At 41.6% G+C, this 6,532-nt stretch overlaps 1 pseudogene; it reads right to left on the bottom strand.

The window, feature by feature from the left end:
- Window positions 1–2,049: 2,049 nt before the first annotated feature.
- On the bottom strand, window positions 2,050–6,269 carry LOC149784314 (uncharacterized; annotated as a pseudogene).
- Window positions 6,270–6,532: the final 263 nt, after the last annotated feature.

Here is a 6,532-nt window from a genome sequence, read left to right as displayed (position 1 = left end):
CGGATCTGTTAAGGTATATAGTCTGCAAAAGTTAGTTATCGTATTTAAATTCCAGTTGTATAGCAAAATTTAATATTACGTTCTAAAATATAATCCAAGGCATAAAAATCCATAAACTCCATATTTCTTGATCGGTCAAATTTTATTAGAGCCACCACGAGAGCATGATTCTAGATCGGTTGTATCTGGCCCTCGCAACTTATTTTATATTCTACTGATTGAGATCCAAAGAATGGCATGAAACCGGACTTAAAGACTTGTATTTGTCCGCAGTTTTACCCTTTTTCGCTCAGGACATAATGCATTCACGTGTTTGAGAAAATATTATTCTTCTAAATTTTGAATGCAAAACAGCCTCAAAATATTGTTAATATTCTTTGTTCTTTTTCTAGTTGCAACCAGTACAACTAGTAAAACTACTACTACCACTGCTCCACTTCGACAATGTAATGATGGATATACCTTTTATCCGGGACCTGGGAGAACCTTCTGTTTCCGTTACGCTTCAGACTGCAGATCATGGGATGACGCGCGACGCGCTTGCCAGCAAGAAAGTGCCGATCTCACTGTTCTTGACGGCGAAAGTCTACTACCATTTAGCGATGTTTTAAGACAACAGTTCCCAGGTAATTTGTCCATTTCATATATTATTTGACAAAGAATTATATCACTATGCAGCTAATTCAAATTAAGTTACAAAGCAAGCATGTACACCATTTGAAGTATGAAATCCAACTGACAATGCACAGTTAGCAAAAATAAAAAAAAAACAATATAAAAGGTATAATTTTAGCTATATATATATATATATATATATATATATATATATATATATATATATATATATATATTCCATTTAATGGATCAGGTATGAGTTCATGGCATTGTGTCCAGTTATATCCAACATCTTTTTCACAGTGAGTAGAAAGAAACAATGACCTTTGTGTTTTTATTGATATCTTTAAATATTCTGGTATATATGATGGTGCTGATTAGTATATTTACATCGACTGCTATTTTATGAGTGTCTTAATTGATACCTTAAAAAATGCACATGACTCAAATACGAAGCAATAAAAATAGCATGATATTAGCACAATATCATTCACTATTATTGTCTGTGTCCAAATGTACAGCGAACTTAAGATTCATATTGCAAATATAAATAAGAAGGGCGAATAAGTAAACCATTCTATAGAAAATGAGGTTTCTATCCTTTATATTCAAGCCATAAGAAATCTTCGTAACTACCGATTCCAGAGTAAAGCCATTTATATTCCCATAAATGCAGATCAGTTCACTTGCAGTATTGGCTTATTGCTCAACCTTAAAATTTTACTATAGGCTATTGTGTGTAGTGTGGAGAACGTGTGGCTGAAGCACAAAGCGCTTTTGTTAAACCTTTGTGGTGTATTGTGTCTTCGTAACAGTCATCACAAATTTGAGTTTGCGGCATGGAGGCAAAACGTTGTGAACCATGGTACTTTGCAGTTGCATCGGTTACCTTTTCTCCAGTCGTTCCTTGAAATATTCTTGTCAAAACGCAGCCTTGCCAGCAACACCAGTCACAGCAGCAGCAATCAGCCTCAGCAACAGTCCTCTAGCAGAGGATTTGCAAATTCCTTTGACGTCTAATAACTCCTTAGAAATCAGTGTAAAAATTGGTCTTACTTAAATCCATAGGAGAGTGAGTACAAGTCAGGGTAGAATACCCGTGCATATCATGTTAGTCATGATACCTGTCACAAGTAAACTGTGGCTAGGTACATGTTAATACAGTCGCTTACCTGGTAAAACACATTCACCCTAGATAACTTTGTACGCATGTACAACGAGAAATAGTCGAATTGTTTTAAGACAAAACCAAGATATTTCTTTGCCTAATTCTGTGACAATACCTCCCCCTAAGAGAAAAAAAAAATGCACACATTTTTTTTAAACCCTCACAGAATAAAAGAAAAATAACTACTAACGATATGGATATGTTACACTATTTACACCAGTAATACCGCAATCTGGATTTTCTAAAAAAATTATCCAAATTTCCAATCATGCCCTACTCAAGTAGTCTGCCCCTATATTTTCAACCCCTCTTATTGCCTCTACACGGAAGCGATATGATTGTAGTGTCAGCGCCCAACGCATCAATCGAGCGTTAGCGACCTTGGACTTGTTTAAATACAATAGGGGTTGGTGATCAGTCTCGAGAACGAAATCTCTCCCACAAAAGAAATGCATGATACTTCCCAATTCCCCACACTACGGCCAAACACTCTTTCTCAATAACTGAATAGTTTTTCTCCCTGGGTAACAATTTTCTACTCGAGTAAGCTACGGGTAACTTATTGTTATCTTGCTCTTGCAATAAAACTGCTCCCAACCCAGTTTCAGAGGCATCTGTTCTTAAAATGAAGGGTTTGCAAACATCTGGCAATTTTAATATAGGTGCACTGATTAGTTTCTGTTTCAACGTGCAAAAAGCTATATCCTGTGGTGGTCCCCACTCTACTTTGTTGGGTTGCCCCTTCTTTGTCAGATCAGACAGTGGGCTAGCAATGGCTGCAAAGTTTGGTATAAACTTTCTATAAAACCCTGCTAGACCTAGAAACGAACGAACTTGCGTTTTGTTGTCCGGTTTAGGTGCGTTCCTAATCGCTTCCACTTGCTTGGGGTGTGGTTTCAACTGACCCGAACCACTGACCCTATGACCCAAACAATCTAAATCTGTATAGCCAATACTGCATTTAGTGGGTCTCACTGTGAGGTTCGCTCTGCGGAGTCTATCGAAGAGTTCCCCCAAGACGGACATGTGCTCACTCCAAGTATTCGTGTACACAAATATGTCATCTACAAAGCTATCAACGCTTGCTAAACCTCTTAGCAACTTGAGCATCAAACGACAACAGGTGGCACTGGCACATACTAACCCGAATGCCAATATCTTGAATTGATATAATCCTTTCTGGGTCGCAAATGCTGTCAATGTACGGGACTCTTGAACAATGGGAACCTGCCAATATCCCTTGGACAGATCTAATTTGGAAATCCATCGGTTGCCCGACAACTTCGCAAATAGACCCTCCATATCTGGCATTGGTTCTGCATCGAACACCGTGATTTTATTTAACTGTCAAAAATCGATACAGAATCGATTCGTCCCATCTTTTGTTCTGACTAGCACTACGGGAGAAGAATATGGCGAGTTGGAGGGTTCAATCACCCCCAGATCTAACATTTTACTCACCTCTTCGTCCACAGCTTCTCGTGCTTTGTATGGTACCGGATAACCTTTGATTCTAACGGGGACAGATGTATTCAGTTTAATTATGAGCTCTACTAAGGTTGTACAACCTGGTCTGTCGGTGAATACATCCGAGTATTTAACCAAAAGCGCATTAATTTGTTGACGCTGGTCTTTGGTCAATTCTGCACTGACATCGACTTGATCTACCCCTTCCCTTGCAACATCCAAGGGACACTCAAGGGGAACCTCGTGTTCTGATTCTCCCAAGTCGTCGTCGATGACTGCCGTACAAATGACATTCACGACCCCTTTTTCTAAATTGTCGCTCTGTCTCTTGATGTACAACTTAAGCATGTTAGCATGGAATGTCTTTAAATTACCGTCTATGTCAATTTTATAGTCCATGTCATTCTTGACCTCTTTAACTTCGTAGGGACCTTTCCACTGGACCAGTAATTTATTTGTGCTAGTAGGAAGAAGCAATAAAACCTGATCTCCTACAAGAAATTTCCTATTTCGCGCTCTGCGGTTATAATACTTGGCATATCTACGTCTTGATTTCATTAATTCGTCGCGTGCCATCTGGCATGTACTTTCCAGTTTCTCTCGCAGATCTAACACGTACTGGTATGTAGTTTTTATTTCCTCGCTCGCGACCTCACCTGTCCATAGTTCGCGTAGTATCCGCATCGGGCCTCGAACTATTCTTCCGTACAGCAATTCGAAGGGTGAAAAACCTAAACTTTCTTGCGGTACTTCACGGTACGCGAACATAACTGCGTTCAAATAACGGTCCCAGTCTTGCGGACGTTCCGCGCACATCTTTCGTAGCATACTTTTCAGGGTACCATTAAATTCCTCTACCAGTCCATTGCACATCGGTTGGTATGGGGTAGTGTTTTGCTGTTTGATTGATAGCAGTCTACTTATTTCACCCATGAGGTCGGAGGTGAATTGGGCACCACAATCCGTAAGGATTTCTTCTGGCACCCCTACCCTACTGAAGATGTCGACCAATGCTTCAGACACCCGTTCTGTTTCAATAGTTGGTAACGCTACAGCTTCGGGATATCTGGTTGCGTAATCCACAAGAGTAAGAATATACCGGTTCTTTCTTTCGGTATTGGGCCTACAATATCCACCGCCACTCTTTTAAACGATGTATCTATTAATGGCATCTGTCCCAAGGGCACCCTTGTAACCCTTCCCTTACATACGGTTTTCTGGCATACGTCACAAGACCTACAGAACCGTGTGACGTCGCCATTAACACCAGACCAGTAGAATTCAGCGACTACTCTACTGGTGGTCTTCGCCTTACCTAGGTGTCCTGCCATGCTAGACTCATGGGCCACCCTAAGTACTTGAGATCTGTATCTCTGGGGTACGACCACTTGCCAATACCTCTTACCATCCGGAGTGATAAACTCCCTATGAATTAGCCCGTTCCTACGAACGAATCTCGAGCTGCCCCCACCCTTGCAGTGTCTAATTGCGCCGGACGCGATTTTCTCAATGACAATTTTGATGGATTCGTCACGTTCTTGTTCTCGTTTGAATTCATCACGCGAAATTCCGGAGATCGATTCAGGGACTATTAATTTCTGAAACGCCTTTTTCTCTCGTCTGGTTTGCGCTCGCGTTTCGACTGCCTGGGCCAAAGGTATCCTGAAATCTGCCATGGTTGGAAGACGGGAACCTTCCACATTACCGATCGTCAGATCGTAAATAGGGTTTTCCATACAAAGGGCATCTACAGTTCCGGTTAAGAAAGGTGTTTCTACCGTGATCCTTGCTAAGGGAATGCGACCGATCGTTTGATCGAGTAGCATGCATGGGGACTCCCACCCTAGCATTTGGTTATCCTGCACGAGACTACGTTTGATCACTACAGCCGTGCAACCAGTGTCACGTAATGCTACGACTTCTCGACCATTCAGGAAACCTCTAACGGTTGGTACTCGCGCTTCGGGAAAAAGACACGTGCCAAGTGTATGAATACCTGGTTCTACCTGCACCATATTACCAGATTTACTTTTACTCTGTATAGCCACGGCTACCTTATGCATATGTCCCTTTCTTTTAGGATATTTTACTTGAATATGACCCCATTCCTTACACAAGAAACATTGTATACCCTGACGACCTGTATCCCTAACTGACCTACTTGCCTCAGCTGATTTCACAAGCTCCCTAGGCATCGGTCTCGTAGACTGGTTTACAGACTTAAAATCTTTTAAAACCACGTGCTGGGTTCCCCCATGAGCCTCGGCATACAAATCGGCTTGTTTAGCCATATCCTGTACGTTTGAATAGACTTTCTCTTTCAGAAACTGACCTAGTTCCCGCCCAACTGTGTTCAACAATTGATCTCTGAGCAAGAAATCAGTCAACCCTTCAAACGTTTTCACCGCTTTGCCGCATTCAATCAACCACTGAAAATAGTTCGCTATTCTAACGATGAACTGATCAAAGGTTTCTCCCTTCTCGGGCTTGCTACACCTGAACTTTTTACGAAAACCCTGTTCAGTCAGCTCGTACCTTTTTAGAAGTGCTTCCTTCAGGACGTCGTATTTGAACACATCGTCTCTAGGAAGTCGCGAGTACACATCCAGCGCTTTACCTTTTAACAAAGCACTGAGATGCAGTGCCTAGTCATTTCGACTCCACTCCTGGTTCTCGGCATACCGCTCAAACCGATGAAGATAACTATCCATGTTATCTTTCTCATCGTCAAAGGTGGGTAGTTTGGGACCCTTTAATTTACTAGAGGCAGAATCGTGTTCTCTTTTCTAGCTGTTGCTAACTCTACCTTACGTTCATGATTTCGTTGCCTTAATCTTTCTTCTACCTCCAAAGCTTCTAACCTTGCTTGTTTTTCTAACTCTATCTTCTCCCTCTCAGCTCCCCTTTCCCACTCTATCCTTTCCCTTTCGGCCTGTTTTTCTAACTCTATATTTTCCTTCTCTAATTCTGCCCGCCTTTCCTCTGTTTCCCTTTTTTCCCTTTCAAGTTGTTTGGTCATTTCGATCTCTTTTACCCTTCCGTCCGTCTCCCGGGCTTGTTCTTCCCTTTCTAATTCCCTCGCCCTTACCCTTTCATCCCTCTCCCGGGCTTGTTCTTCCTTAATAAATTCCCTTAAACTTTCTCCCTCATGTACAGTCGCACGATTCCTTGGGTTGGTTCGCACTCTTATCGACAGCTCGCACCCTTTATGAATTCACTACGAGTACAAGTCATACGTTACACGTACAGACAGCATACAGCACTTTTTCAATTTTTGCTACG

Source organism: Sinohyriopsis cumingii, chromosome 14, assembly GCF_028554795.1.
Source record: "Sinohyriopsis cumingii isolate HCF-2022 chromosome 14, ASM2855479v2, whole genome shotgun sequence".
NCBI lineage: Eukaryota > Metazoa > Mollusca > Bivalvia > Unionida > Unionidae > Sinohyriopsis > Sinohyriopsis cumingii.
The sequence above is the reverse complement of the archived record's forward strand: the minus strand, read 5'-3'. Positions and strand labels throughout refer to the sequence as shown.